Genomic DNA, 16,903 nt, shown 5'->3' with positions numbered 1-16,903 from the left:
GCAGAGACACGAGTTGGTCCGCTACAGCATGACAGAGGAGCACTTTTGTAAGTACTCCAATATACCACAAATAGACTACATGGTCCAACGATTTTTGCAGGGTTTGCCTAATAATACACACCCATGCACGCTCGCATACACATTCATGCTTAATTAATACGCTTAGAAATTGAATGCACACAAATAATGAGGGTGGAGTGTACTGGTGCAAATAAAGCACACTGGGGATTGTGCTTGCAGTGAAGGACACTGGGGCTCATGATGAAGGATGAGGGTGAGGGTGAGGGTGAGGGTAAGAGGCATGGAAGGGCAGTGCCTTTATTTGACATTACCCGTACGAAAAAGCACTGTTGAAAACTTATGACGGTAAACTAATGGGACACTATTGATTGTTGCCATAAGTTTTTTCGCTATCAGTTATCATCAGTGCGATTAGTTATCAGCAGTGTTATCAGTGCTCCTTAGTGTCATTAGTGTTCATTAGTGCCAAAAATAAATAATAGAATTCGTTTTATTAGTAGCAAAAATGTATAATTGCGAGTAATTCCCAAAGTTTACAGAGTTTAGAAGCTTCACTTTTTCAAATTTGATTTTCATTTTTCTTTTTGAACTTTTTCTTAGGTTCTTCACAGTTTTCATTTTCTTCCCCTTGTTTTTTTTTTGTCGCTCCGGTCTCGTGGCACAGCATTGTTGCATTTTTGCTGACATTTTTTTTACGAAGTCCACTGCAGATTCGTAATTCATTTCCAACTTCTTGACCACTTGATCTGAAAATTCAATATCTATAGTATTCGTTTTCGAATGCAATGGCAATATTTGGTTTGTTAATTTCGTTTTTGGGATCAAAATTTTTTGATTTGTGCAGATTTGCAGTTGCCCCAGTCCATGTGCTAGTTCTTAATTCTTCTTTTGTAAAGAGTACGTCTAGAACTTCGTTCACAAACTTGCCATCGCTCTTTTTGGGATTGCACCTGGCAAGCTTGGATGAGTCGTAAGGTGGACAAGGAGGAAGCTGATCGCAATCCCCTTGTAAATTTGTCTGCAAAATAAAAAAAAATATCGCATACGACAGAAAAGTTAAAAAAGGAAACCGCATAAATCATAATAATATATTACCTTATCTATAATTACGAATCTTTACCGACGTCAATTTCATTTGAATTTACATCGTTGCTAACCTTTTCCGATACCTGCAGAGAACATAGTAATATGTAGCAATTTCTAAATGATTCGTAATTTATGATTCCAACCAGCAGACCCGAGCGCAGGACTGTTCCAGGCATTGAGTTATTTAAAAAAATCACTGGTACATTTTCAAAAAATGCTAAATTTTTTCGGTCATTGTTTATAAAAATATAGTTCATAGTATAAACGTAGTACATACATACCTACATATGTGTATGAATATATCGCACGTTTAATAACAAAAAAATTTATTACATCCAACACCGAGAATGCGAACCGGCCTCAATTCCACTTCCGCGTTTTGTATTTTTCGCCTCATATCACTCGGTTCTGTTATCTTGATGCTTTTCGGCCATTTTGCACTAACGATTTTCTCGCTGTTGATCAGATCTTCAGTTTTCTCCGCCATCCCCTGAACAATCCACTCGCGGTATTCAACTTCGACAATCATGCCCTGATTTACTAATTGCACTAGAATGCATTCGTCGTGTAATTCCTTCTTTTTTCCTTCGTGAAGCATACTCGTACTCATCACTTCTTAAACCGCGATTCAATAACAATATTAAGGGTATTCATCAAACCTTATAAATGCATTATAAACCGTATAAACTTATAATTGTGTAAACCTTATAAATGAACTGTCAAAATTTGTATGGAAACTCGTTTACACATTTCTGATAAATTTATCCAGCGATTTTACTGAATAAACTTGATAAACTGAAGACAATGCAACTCTGTCGCAACTCTAGCTATGTTTTCTTAGGCAATAATCGGGATCCGCATACAAATTTTGCACGCAAATTCAACAACGATATGATCCTGATAGAGATCTGGTTCAATTACGTCTGTTTGTTTTGTTTCACTGATAATTCGCAAAGTTTGGTAGCCGTGACAAATGAATTCATACACAAACAGACATTCTGCCATTGTTTCTTATAACTTGCTTCAAATAAATAGCCTTTATGTTATATGTACATTTATTTAAATAGATATCTCGTAAATATAATTTTTTCCAATTTAGTGAGGTAGTTTCTATAATTTCTTTATCCCCGTGCTAGTAGTATAAAGTTAGTGACACTGCGCTTTATAACCAAAGAAAACACGACTATTGTCGCATGTGTAAACGAAAAGAGAGTGTGGGTCGTTCATGTAACAGAGTGCATAAACTTATAAGATTATCTGCTTGATAAAGTTATCGGTTTAGATGAATACCACTATTATTTTAATTATAACACGTGCACTAAAGATTAATAATTATGGACGGTACTATCGATATATCGTGCATTGCGTTTTCAAACAAAACTATCGACATATTAAGACAATAAATAATGGCCCCTATTATGAGTTGCATTCGATTTTCGATCTTCGCTGGCATTTGTTTTCTTACTTTTTGGCGGCTAGACACTAATTTCAAACAATTGGTATTAATTTCAAACAGTTCTAACGCCGTGAATAGTAAACACAAGCTCGAAAGTCTGGTTTTACATATGAAAGAAAATCCCTATACGCTGTTGGCACGATCTCTGAAAACAAAATCATGGGGCTGTTTATAGTTTAATATATTTTAAATAGATTTGGATCAAAAAATTTCTTAAATATATTGTATACGAAAATATATTCGAAAGACTGCACTTAAACTCTCACGTTTTCTGCTCCTGGCCAGTTTTTTAAGCCCTCATCCTCTGACGAATCATTCAACCAGAACTCCGTTGTGCTAATTAAAATTTTTTTTACCACGCTTTTATAAACTCGCTTTCTTTTTTATTTCATTTTCATTTGCACAAATTTACATATGTACATATGTATAAGCACACTATTTAGTTTGCTCGATCTGTAAACAAAGCTTCTCAGCGGTGAAAAATATACTATTGTGAACAACCTAAACGAGGGAAATTCACAATAGCGCTTATTCTTCATCGAATGAGCGCCATAACACCAAATGAAAATTCGTTCGATCAGCCCTTTCGACCACAGTCGAAGTTCGAATGCAACTCATAATAGGGGCCAATATCTGATTTAGGTATCAATTAAAAAGCAATATGGTGCTGTACGTAACCACGGACACGACCAATTTCGTCGTTCGCTATTCAATAAGTAAGTGTGAGGGAAATAACAAAACTGTTAAATATACTTCGTTAAAAAAAGTACGTTTACATACATAAGTGTCCAACATAGTTTCCTCGATTATTTTTGCGAAGAATAGGTGAAATGAAAAATGTGAAGTAAACAAAAATGGACGCTACCAAAGAAATAGCTTCGTACACACGATTTGTACGTGAAAGCCGAGTGGCTCCGTGTGACTCCCGTGTGCACCAATGATGTAAATGCTTTATTTAGGGCCAGTTGCTCAAAGCCTGGTTGACACTAATCATCGGTTAACATCGTTTTCGACTCTATGCACATAACACGGTGTCGGTAACGTCGATAGCGATGTTTAATTTGCGATTAGTGTCAACCAGGCTTTGAGCAACCGGCCCTTAGCAGAAAAAACACTTGGACGATAATATTGACACATCGATGTTGTACATGAGAACTATCAAATATCGATAGTCGGTACTGTCGATAGATGTGCAACTCTATCAATTGCCGGACTGCACTGAACAGCTGACGCATATGCATAATTGTCGTATATTTTCTCAGTAAACAAAACGGTCGTAAAGCAATTTATTAAGTGCGTGATTATCAAAGAGTGTATTATAAGGATACTGGTTCAGTGCTTAGTTGGAATATATATATATATATATGTGGCCACTCCGAATTCATACTGGCAGCATTTTCATGTGCACAGAAAGGGTCATCTCATTTTCTTTTGAGGTGACGTTTGCTTCTTCCGGTTGGGTGCTTGCGACTTCTTCCCTTTTTTCTTTGGACATCAAAACCGACTAGAGGTAATTATCAATTAAGAGAATTTAACTGGTTATTATTGTAATTATACTCAAAGATAATACAAAGCAAATAAAGTAAATTTGTGTAGTAAATAAAGAACCCAAATTTGGTGACCCCGAAAAAAGGATGATGGGCACTGACGACGATTCTGCCAATCGCGACCAGAACAATGCAGCCATTAATACGGACGTAGTTAACGCTGGCTTGCACATGGAGGCAACTTTTGCGATTCCTAAAATTAGCCCACCGAGTATGGCTGATACTCACATTGAATCCTATTTCATGTCACTAGAGTTCTGGTTTGCGGCATCAGGGATTATAGCTGACTCAAAAAAATGCAACATAGTAATGGCGCAAGTACCACCTGCTAAATTGTCAGAGCTGCAAAGCATTATTAGTGAATTACCGACACAAAATAAGTATGAATATGTTAAGGAGAAACCTATTAAGCATTTTGCAGAAAGTCAGCAGCGCCACTTGCAAAAAGTCATCTCCGAGATGCCACTCGGCGACTTAAAGCCTAGCAAATTGTTCAGCAATATGAAACGAGTTGCTGGACAATCCTTAAGTGAAAATATTTTAATAGATCTCTGGACAGCTCGACTCCCTGCCCAGGCACGAGCTGCAATCATAGCGTCAGAGCAAAAAATACTAAGAAAAGTAAAAATCGCTGATCGCTCAACCTCGGCGATACATTTTATCCGGACTCCAACGTTCGAGCACTAACTAGTGAAAGAAACAACAGCGAAACCGTATCGGCACTAGAAACCTTACAGAAGGAAATCGCGCAATTATCTCAAAGACTGAATCACTATACAGCCGACCGTGAATCACCACGAAACCGCGGCCGAAATCGTCCGCGTGAATCCGTCCGTTCAAACATGGGTGGAGAGATGTGCTGGTACCATCTTACCTTTGGTAAGGACGCTCGAAGCTGTCGAAAACCTTGCTGTGTTGCACAGGCTCCCAACAAGCAATGACACACGCAGCACGTTGAAGCTGCTACTAAAATCCGCAAGTACGCAAAAACGGCTTCAATCAACCGCCTCAAAATCGCGGACACTCGCAACAATACTAAATTTTTAATCGACACCGGAGCCGACGTTTCGGTAATACCGAAATCTTTCAAGTTCTCAACCATTAATCCGACCAGAATGCAACTTTTTGCTGCTAATGGAACAAGCATAAAAGTACACGGCGAAACAATGCTTACGCTCAACCTGGGTCTACGGCGACAATTCTCGTGGAAGTTCCTCATAGCTGACGTAAACACTTGCATATTGGGTGCTGGTTTCATAAAGCAATTTTATAGACAATTCAACAAGTATTTACGCAAATTGTGAATACTCAAATACACCAGGTACGTTAATTAAAACATGCGATAGCTCCTTGCCACTACCTAGTATTTTAAGCAAGTACATCGACATCACCACGCCACAACAACCAGGCAGCCCCACTGAAACATCTATTCTGCATCGTATCGATACATACGGTCAGCCAGTTTTCTCACGCCCAAGAAGGCTGTCACCTGAAAAGCTACAAGCGGCAAGAAAGGAAATAGATGAACTCCTACGTCTGGGTATATGCCGACCGTCATCGAGTTGCTGGGCTAGTCCAATACATTTGGTTCCGAAAGCAAATGGGAAATGGAAGCTTTGTGGAGACTACCGCGCTCTAAACGCTGTCACTGTCCCAGACAGATACCCACTTCCCTTTCTACAAGACTTTACTTCTATTCTCTACGGTAAATCAGTTTTTTCAAAGATCGACCTACAGAGAGCGTTCCATCAGGTCGCCGTACACCCAGATGATATTCAGAAGACAGCAGTAACGACACCTTTTGGACTTTTTGAATTTCCTTTCATGACTTTCGGCCTACGAAATGCAGCTCAAACATTTCAACGTTTAATTCACCAGGTTGTCCGTGGCCTCGACTTCGTATTCGCCTATGTAGACGATATCTGCATTGCATCTCGCGACGTAGATGAGCATAATCAACACTTACGAATATTGTTCGATAGGCTACGTGCAAACAACCTCAAAATTAATGTTCCGAAATGCGAATTCGCGAAAAGTAAATTAACTTTTCTCGGCCATGAGATTACAAAAAATGGAATTCATCCAATTAAAGAGCGTGTGGCAGCAATCGAAACATTCAAATTGCCGAATACGGTGAAAGAGTTGAAAAGATTTTTGGCGATGATAAATTTTTATCGAAGATTCATCCCAAAAGCAATCGATGCACAAAGGCATCTGTTCGCACTTACATACGCCGGGAAATAAAAAGAACGATAATTCAAAGATCGAGTGGAATCCCAAAGCCATAAAAGCATTCGAGGAATGTAAACGCCAATTAGTTCACGCATCAGGCTTAGCACATCAGTCCAATGTTACGGCTGACCTATTGTCACGCATCGGATCAATTCAATTGTCGCCGACTGTTGACTTCAACGCCTTAGCCAACGACCAAAGAAGCGATGAAGAACTTCGTGAAATTCTTCAAAGCAGCAATTCCGGTAAAATATCATAGGCTCTCAAGTTGTATTCGATACCAGGAACAAACAAACAACTCTATTGCGATAACTCCAAGGAAACTGTTCGACCATTCGTAACTAAGGCATTCCGAAAGAGAGTAATGGCGTCTGTGCATAATCTGGCTCACCCCGGTACGCACTCAACTGCCAAACAAGTAGCGGAGAGTTTCGTGTGGCCGTTCATGCAAAGAGACTGCATTCGATTCGCCCGAGCATGTCTCGATTGCCAGCGCGCTAAGATCAACCGGCACACTCGTTCGCCATTGCAGCCTTACACATTGCCTGATAAACGCTTTACGCATATAAATATTGACCTCGTCGGGCCCTTTCCGCCGTGTAAAGGACAGATATACTGTCTCACTATTATTGACAGGTTCACGCGATAACCAGAAGCCATTCCGATCCCAGATATGACAGCACCAACAATTGTAGATGCCTTGGTTTCCCATTGGATCGCACGATTCGGCGTTCCTACTTATATCACCTCAGACAGAGGTTCTCAATTTTTGAGCACCATCTTCACTGAGTTAACCCGCGTCTTAGGTATTGATCACCTGAGAACAACCTCGTATCATCCACAGTCCAACGGACTCATAGAGCGTTGGCACCGTACATTGAAAGCAGCCATCCTGTGCAAAGACACTGGCCATTGGGTCGATCACTTACCAATCATACTGCTTGGACTGCGAACAGTTTATAAAACTGATCTGCAAGCAACAGCCTCAGAACTAGTTTACGGAAAGACTCTTCGGTTACCAGCAGAATTTTTTGGTGAGAATAGAGATTTGCGCACGGAGACTGAGGTAGTGAATCAATTACGAGAAGCTATGAAGAATATACGTCCTCAACCCACCACTTGGCACTCGAATAAGAGCGTATTTGTTCCTCAAGAACTCACCAAATGTACACATGTTTTCATTCGAAATGACTCAATAAAACCGTCGCTGAGCAAACCATATGATGGCCCGTACCGCATCTTGGAATAGAAACCGTAAATTTTATGAAATCCTTTTGGATGGGAGGAAGACCAACGTGTCGATCGATCGTTTAAAAGCAGCCTATACTATTAGCAGTAACCAAGCCGCCGAAACTTATGGCACACCTCAACCGGTACCGGAATCTACGGAATCTACGCGATCTGGTCGACAAGTTCATCCACCCAGAAACCGGAAAGATTATGAACTTTACTAGAAGGAGAGTATTGTAGCCACTCCGAAATATAAAACGTTCATACTGGCAGCATTTTCATGTGCACAGAAAGGGTCATCTCATTTTCTTTTGAGTTGACGTTTGCTTGTTGTTGTAGCGGCTACAACAACCCCGCCCAGGACGGTTGGTATCTCAGTCGTTGTCGTCAAGTTCCACTAACGGCAACCCAAGGAAGCGTGCAGCTTCTGTGGGGTTTGTCCACAGGGACAAGGCCGTTAGGGTTGTCGGGTTTTCCGGGCATGCGAAGAGATGTTTCGAGTCATGTGGGGTCTCTCCGCATGCCGGACACTCATTCGGCACATCCTCATTCAACCTACTCAAGTAGGAGTTCAACCTGCTGCAGTAGCCGGAGCGAAGTTTAGCGAGTGTTGTGCGTGTCTCCCGAGGCAGATGAAGCTCCGTCTCATCTATGTCCGGGGGTGGTATGCCTAGAACGGCATTCACAGGTCTAGAGTCTACATAACTCGAGACTGAGTCACTGTGAATGCCGTTCAGGGCCTGTCGGTAAGCTGTCGGGTACAGAGGTTGCTTGATGAAGCTCTGGACTTCGTCTGTCAGTTCATATAGATGCCTCCTGACGTGCCTAGGCGAGGGCTCCTCTGCAAGCAGCTGTCTGTTTGGGTGGCCACTTCTGTGGCTCCCGATCAGGAACTGCTTGCAGAGCATTATATTATGCTCCTTTACAGGGAGCATTTGCGCCTCGCCGTGCAGGTGGTGTTCTGGCGACATCAAGAGGCATCCTGTCGCTGTCCTGAGTGCGGTGTTCTGTACAGTCTGTAGCATCGTCCACTGCGTCCTACTAGTCCCTGGCGACCACACTGGCGCTGCGTAGTTCAAAACCGGCCGGCCTATTGCCTTGTATGTTGCCAGCAACGTTTCTTTGTCTTTGCCCCAAGTACTGCCGGCTAGCGACTTGAGGACCTTGTTGCGGCTCTGTACTTTATTGACAATAGCGGTTGAGTGCGCAGAGAAGGAGAGCAGGCTGTCGAATGTTACTCCNTGGACCTTGTTTCAGCTCTGTACTTTATTGACAATAGCGGTTGAGTGCGCAGAGAAGGAGAGCAGGCTGTCGAATGTTACTCCGAGTATTTTGGGGTTATTCACCGTCGGAATTGGTGTGTCATCGACGTGAATCCCCAGCGGTAGCCTGACCTCCTTCGTCCAGGTTGTGAACAGGGTCGCGGAGGATTTCGTAGGGGAGAGGGCTAGACACTTTGCAGTGAAGAAGCGAGAAAGTTCGGAGAGATAGCCGTTTACTTTCGAACACAGGTCATCAATTCCATTCCCAGTCGCCATGATCGAGCAATCGTCGGCATAAGAGACAATCGAGACTCCCTCTGGTGGTTGAGGGAGCTTTGAAATGTAAAAGTTAAACAGTAGCGGGGAAAGGACACCACCCTGTGGAACCCCCTGTTTTATTTTTCTAAGTTTACTCGATTTGTCTCTAAACATTACCGACGAGTGTCGACCACTCAGATAATTTGCCGACCACCGTTTGAGCCTCTGTGGGAGAGAGGAGGCCTCTATATCTTCTAGTAGCGTGGAATGGCAGACGGTGTCAAACGCCTTTGACAAGTCCAACGCTACTAGAATCGTTCTCTCACAGGGACGGTTACGGTTAAGGCCACGAGTTATCTGAGTGTTTATGGCGTTAAGTGCTGTTGTTGTACTGTGCACTTTACGGAAACCATGCTGATGCTTCGCTGGGGTCAGGTGGTTTGTGAAGTACGGGAGTAGCAAGGCCTCGAGTGTCTTCGCTACCGGGGAAAGGAGTGTTATCGGACGATACGAATCTCCTTTGTTGGCAGGTTTCCCCGGTTTGAGCAGTGGGACCACTCTCCCCACCTTCCAGATGTCTGGGATGATGAGAGTGGCCATTGACAAGTTGAGGACCTCCGTTAGGTACGCTACCCCCGCAGGACCCAAATTTTTCAGCATCAGCATGCATATTCCGTCGGGACCCATGGCTTTGGAGGCTTTCGCCTTCCCGATGGCCACCTGAACTTCACCGCAAGTGAAAGCAAGGGGGGCACAAGTTGTTGGCAGTTTGTGCAGCCTTCTGGTCACTCGACGCTTGGCTTTGTCCACCGGAGGATGCAGTATGAACTGCCGGCTAAAATAGCTCGCGCATCGCTCCGGGTCCGACGAAGCATGGTCGCCGAAGGAAATTTCGACTCTGTCGTCGTGCTTCGTCGGATTGGACAATGACCTCACGGTTGACCAAAGCTTGCTCACACCAGAGGTGAAGTTACAAGTCTTCAGATGCTCCTCCCACTTCTTCCGCTTATGTACGTTTACAAGTTGCCGAATCTCCGCGTTGAGATCCCTGATACGGGGATCTCCGGGATCGGCCTGACGAAGGCTATCACGCTCATCAGCTAGAACAGCCGCTTCGGCAGGGAAGTTTGGACGTGGGTCCGATATACATCCTGCCGGTATGAAGCGAGCTGCAGCAGCAGTGATAGCCCTGCGGAACTTACGTTCACCGAGATGGACGTCGGTTGGTGTGGGGAGCGCTGCGAAGGTGTTTTCAGTAAACTCCGCGTAACCTTTCCAATCAGCTTTGGAAAAGTTGATATAGGTCCGGTGTTTGGCGGAGGCAAAGTCGGTTGGTTTATCAATCGAGATGACTATGGGTAGATGGTCTGATGCTAGAGTCAGCATAGGTCGCCACGTTATGCTGTTTATCAGACCAGCGCTGACTATTGTGATGTCTGGCGAGCTACTGCAGTTACCCATAATCCTGGTGGGTGCGTCGTCGTTCATTGTGCAGAATGTCGAATCGTCTATCTGCTCAGCCAAGTCTGTTCCCCTACGATCGTTTGACAGGCTTGAGTGCCAAAGATCGTGGTGCGCATTAAAGTCACCTACTACCATACGGTTTTCACCTCTGAGGAGCGCACCTATATCAGGGTGATATCCTGCCGGGCAGCAGGTGACAGGGGGTATGTATATGTTAAATATTTCGAGCTCGACATCGCCTGACCGGATAGCAATGCCCTGACATTCTAGGGTGGTATCCCTGCGGTCGATGTCTGCTTCGATAAGACGATACTGCACGGTGTGGTGCGTGATGAACGCTAAGCCACCACCATTATCTCGCTCGCGATCTCGACGGTGCACGTTGTACCCGGCACAATTCAACAAAGTTGAATTGCTGTGCAACTTCGTCTCTTGGACCGCAGCTATTAATATACCATGCCGACACATGAAGACGGTTATCTCCTCAATCTTGCTCTGTAGCCCGTTACAGTTGAATTGGAGGAGCTTCATGTGGTTCGGGAGACGTGTCGTGATGTGGGGTGTGAGTGAGGTGTATGTTCTTGCCGCCGTTGGCTGTGTGTGCTGCTGAGGTGATTGCCGCCCTGTGGTGGTGGTGGGGGGCGTCGCAATTGACGTCTGCGACCGAGCAGCACAACACGGGCCCTCGAAATTCCCCGTCCAATCTCGCGTGGTACGCAGACCTGAACATGCCCTAAAGTGGCACCAGCCAAGGCAGGTGTTGCACTTGACTGATGTCACATTACGGAATATTCTGGTCTGACATACCGTGCAGATTGTAGGGGGAACCAGGAGTTGTTGGCGGCGGCGTGTGGGTGGTGGTGCGGTTGTGTGTGTTATGTGGTCTGTGGTGGCTGTGGTACGGTCTGTGGTGTTATTATGTTGTTGTGTTGTGGCGACTGTGTGTGGTTGCTGTGTGAGTGTGTGAGGCTGCACGGGCGGACTATGGTTTGCCGTGGAGGCTGCTCTGTTTGAGCAACAGGGGGCCACGTACGACGTGGTCCACTGTCTGTGTGTCCGTAGTCCCGAGCAGACCCTGAGGTGACTCCACCCCTCGCAGGCATTACACTTGACTGAGGTGGAGTTGTGGTGTAATCGTCTTCGGCATACACAGCAGGTGTATATTTCTGGCCCAGGGTTTGACTCGATGCCAGCCCTGAGTAGGAGAATGCGTAGTGAATGTTGCCCTATGGACGGACAACTTCTGAGATACTTCGCCGACCTAAACGGGGTTAGATCGCCGAAACAACAGCCCTTGGTCGGGTGAAACCCGAGTCATTCCGGTACGTAGAACCGGCTGTCGTGGGAATGACGTTTGCTTCTTCCGGTTGGGTGCTTGCGACTTCTTCCCTTTTTTCTTTGGACATCAAAACCGACTAGACGTAATTATCAATTAAGAGAATTTAACTGGTTATTATTGTAATTATACGCAAAGATAATACAAAGCAAATAAAGTAAATTTGTGTAGTAAATAAAGAACCCAAATATATGTCAAAATGTTTGAGGTAGAAAATATGATTGTGTTTTGCATAAGTGTCAATTCAACAGAGGGTAATTCTCTAGTGTAGGGTAACAACCCCTAAAAAAGGTCCGGAAAAATCGGGAGGGGTACCAAACGACGCGTCTCGGCCCCCTATTACCAATCTGGAGGGGGAGGGTTAATATTATTAACCATTTAAAAGTTATAAACAAAAACCTTTTCTTAAATTTCGTTGTTTTCTATGAGCAACGTCAAAAATGCACTAAATAACCAGTTTGCACTTTTAAAACACTATTAAAACGTCTCCGGTTATTATTTTATGCAAACCAAATCATTTATTCACTTTTAGTTTATATATTTCGTTAATAAAACAGAGTAAACAAACTTTGCGCCTGCAAAAATTATTATAACCTCAAATCGCTGGTACTGCCACTTTATTTCACATTTCATTTGCGCTAATATACTCAGTTTACACTATACACTTCTTCTTCTTTTTTACTTTCACCTAAATAAGATATTCTAACCAAAATATAATAGCAAATTTCGCTATACCATGGCAGCGCTACTTTTATGGTTTACAGTTATTTTAGCTGTAATTAAAAGTAAGCGTCATGAGTGCCAAAAGTGTGATTTTTTATTAAAAATTTTCATTATTTATCGAAGTATTGATTTTTATAAAAAAAGGGCCGCAGGCGAAAATTTTTAATAAAAAATCGCGCGATTTTTTATTAAAAATTTTCATTATTTATATATATATTAAATGAATGAAGATACCGAAAAGCATTGAAGAGTGCACACACCTTATAAGGAAAAGTGAATTATTACGAAATACTAATACAGTGGCAGCACTATAGCTATTTTGGAATCTCGCGTTTCAGTTCGCAAAGATTGTCAACTTCTTTTTAATAACAAAATAATCTATCTTAGGTTGATAAAACTATGTGTTTCTTTAATAAATAAGTTAAATTATATATTTTAATAGTGTTTAAAAAGTGAGAACAGGTGATTTAGTGAATCTTTGTCGGTGTAATTGCCCATAGAAAACAACGAAATTTAACAAAAGTTTTTTGTTCATAACTTTTAAATGGTTAATAATATTAGCCTTCCCCCTCCGGAATGTTAATAGGGGGACCGAAACGCGTCGTTTGGCACCCCTCCCGACTTTTCCGGACGATTTTTAGGGGTTGTTACCCTACACTAGAGAATTACCCAACAGAGTTTTTCCTTCCATACAGTATAGATGTTCACTATTCCCTTCGCGGTCGCGTGTATAAACAGTACATTTACCGATTCCACAACGGACTCTGCATTCACAAAATGCTCGGTTCAACAATATACTGCCAAACGAAAATGGAGTTGTAGAAAGTATGAATGAAGAGTGACGGTAACAGGAATGATGATTTTGAAATGGATGTGAGCCATGAACATCTCCTAGAGAACAAAACCATTTCCAAACAAATCACGACGATAATCTGTACAATGACGGTGAACCTGCAGCTTCGGTATATAAAGTTAATAGTGGTCTTCAACACATTTTTTATATGGTAGTATACACTTACGAAAATGAGCAACAATTTTAATGTTCTCATTTTTTGTTTTCCAGTTGAGCCAAGAATGTGAGGTAGATGAATCCGCTTGGGCAGAATACAGCAGTGAATACAGTGAGAAAGGTTACGAAGAAGCACCACTCCCGTACAACAATGACGAAGGTGTAGCTCCGGTACCAATTACTTTATTGTTTTTAATCTACTACAAAAGAAACGCTATTTTAAAAGAATGATGTTTTGCGTTACTGCGTTTAAGAAGTTCTTGAATATGTAAATTCAGATTTTTCTTCATGTTAGGAAAGAAATTATTTGTACCCTGGAAGTACGTTGACCTACGAGGAAAGTCAACTATTGATACTTGGATACTGCTTACGACATGGTATTACGGATGTAGGCTTGGAAGATATGCTGGGAAAATTTTCCAATAATGGACCAGGCTTTGAAAAAAAAAATGAGGGGGTTTAGAGCGGCTTTTTGTGATTCTAAATCTGAAACCCCCCCCTCCGGAGGCTTATAGTTTTTAAGTAATTCGTTGTTAAAGTTGTAAAAAAAAATGCAATTTAACCTCACATTTTCCTTTGTACATCGAGTCAACTGAAATTGCGGTGCTGCCACACATCACAAAAAATGTGTAAAAAAAAGTACTGAAAAGGGAATCAACGAAAACGTAAATAATAAAGTGGACATGTACATATATGATATAGCTTTTTTATTGGATATTTTCACTATATATGGAAGAATTGATAAAAAAAAGGGCCGCAGGTGAAAATTTTCAAGATANCTGGAAGTATTGGATTTTTTAGAAAAAAGCGCGGCAGGCGAAAATTTGTAATAAAAAATCGCGCGATTTTTTATTAAAAATGTTCAAGATATATGGAAGTATTGGATTTTTTAGAAAAAAGCGCCGCAGGCGAAAATTTGTAATAAAAAATCGCGCGATTTTTTATTAAAAATTTTCAAGAACGTTTTTTATTCGTTTAAATCGCCCGATTATATATTTCAAAATGCACTATATACATTAAAATATATTTTTACAATAATATTAATATATATATCACCGATTTAAAAGAAACTCTTAAATATATGTGCATAAATAAGACCGTAAAATTAATATTTTCCTTTTAACCTTCAATCCCGTAATGCATCACAAAGTATTTTTGGCTAAAAAGAACTATTAACATTTTCAACGATATGGCACCTCATTCATGGCGGCCATCGCTGAACAATTGTGTGTTTACTATTCTTTGAGAATAGAAAAATATTTTAAGAACACTTTTATAAGCATTAATGGCTAAATATTTAGTGAAAAAAGATGTGCATCCATTTGTTTATGAAGAAAGATGGTGTATTAATAAAAAGAAAAGTGATTAGTGCAGTGTTTATAAAAAAATAATTGTGAAGCAGTGGGGAAATTTTAACAACGAATAACTTAAAAACTATTAGCATTTGTACACAAAATGTTGATGATATCGGTCAATGAGCACCTCCTCAACACCCCCTGCGAATTTCATTAAAAAATTCGTAATACTTTGGGTGATATAGGAAATGGTCCATTATAGGAAATCTCAGCCTCACCAGACCACCAAGATCGCTTTTAGACAGATCAGAGAAATTTTCTCTTGTACTACTTGCCCGCTTGCTTTGACAGAGTGTTGCCGAAGGCATATCTCAAGCATTGGCTTCTTTTAGTAAGCTCTTTGCAAATTTTACTACAAGATAAACTTCCGAAGCTGATCTTGTCAAAGCAAAGGCTGCAATGGATAAATTTGTTGTTAAAATTGAAGATCTGTATGGAATTGAATTTTGTAGATTTGATACTCATTTACTTTTGCATATGACTGATGCATGTCGTAGATTTGGGAGTTTATGTGCGACTTCTGCGTTTATGTTTGAAACGTATAATGCGTACTAGTAAGTTTGATAAAATCAGCCAATAATGCTGTTCCTGAACAAATTGGCAAACTCTATTTGCGCTGAAGAACGGTCGAACAAACTGCTGAAACAATTTTTTCTCAACCCAATTGCAGCAGAAATGCAAAGAAACTATACTATAATATTACTAATGGTATTCGAGTCAAGAGATGTGTGGAATTAGGGGGTGTATAATGAAATCCCGATATACAAAATACCGAAATACAGAATCCCGAAAGACATTATCCAGACACGACCAAATCCCGACCATACATAATCCCAACAAGACACAATCCAGACAAGAAATCCCGACAAAATATAAAAATTATTAAAAAGGGAGCACTCGATAATCCCGACTTTGAAGATCACGACTAGACATAATATGGGAGCACTCCATAATCGGTTACATTCACAATCGGGAAATTCAAATCCCAGACATATCAAAATGGGTGTATAACATAATCCAAAAAGCAAAATCCAGAAATTCAAAATGCGGACAGTCAAAATACAGACAAATCAAAATCCAGACAAATCAAAATACAGACAAACCAAAATACAGACAAATCAAAATCCAGACAAATCAAAATACAGACAAATCAAAATACAGACAAATAAAAACACAGACAAATCAAAATGCAGACCACAAATTAAAATAATATTAATTTTTTTAGAATGTTTCCTATTTAAAAAAGTGGGGGAAATTTTCAGTATATATTTAAATATTGTTTCTTTTTTTTGTTAAAGAAAGCGCCGCAGGCGAAAATTTGCGGTTACATTCATAATCCGGAAATTCAAAATCCAGAGATATCAAAATAAAGATAAAATTCAAAAATGCAGAAAAATCAAAACACAGACAAATCAAAATACCGGCAAATCAAAATCCAGACAAATCAAAATACCGACAAATCAAAATACAGACAAATCAAAATACTGACAAATCAAAATACAGACATGAGGGGAAAAAATGTCAGTATACAATTTTTGCAAATCAAAATCGTGTCTGTTAAGTCATAGTTAGGCTCGCAGAGAGATCTGCGCAAAAATACTGTGGGAAAAATACTGGGGAATACTTTTCTAAAAAAATCCCGAATCCACCCCTAACCTTCTTCATCAAAACAATTTCAGTGTACCGGAATTTATTTAAAAAATTTTAATTAGTAAGTATTTACAAACCATCATTAACTACTTATATTAAATTGAGATGCTTAGCTATATTGCCTAAGTATTCTTTGGGAGCATAGTTTTACCTTTCCATAACAATTGTTTTAAATGTTCTGTTTTCCAGTCGTCGCCGTTTAGCTTGTTTTTCTCCACTAAGCACCGTTTCAATTTTAGTTTCTACAAAAACTTGCTCTTTTATCAAATTTGAT

This window comes from Rhagoletis zephyria, unplaced genomic scaffold (assembly GCF_001687245.7).
Source record: "Rhagoletis zephyria isolate East Lansing unplaced genomic scaffold, Rhagoletis_zephyria_1.1 Rzeph_scaffold_00821, whole genome shotgun sequence".
Taxonomy (NCBI): domain Eukaryota; kingdom Metazoa; phylum Arthropoda; class Insecta; order Diptera; family Tephritidae; genus Rhagoletis; species Rhagoletis zephyria.
The sequence above is the reverse complement of the archived record's forward strand: the minus strand, read 5'-3'. Positions refer to the sequence as shown.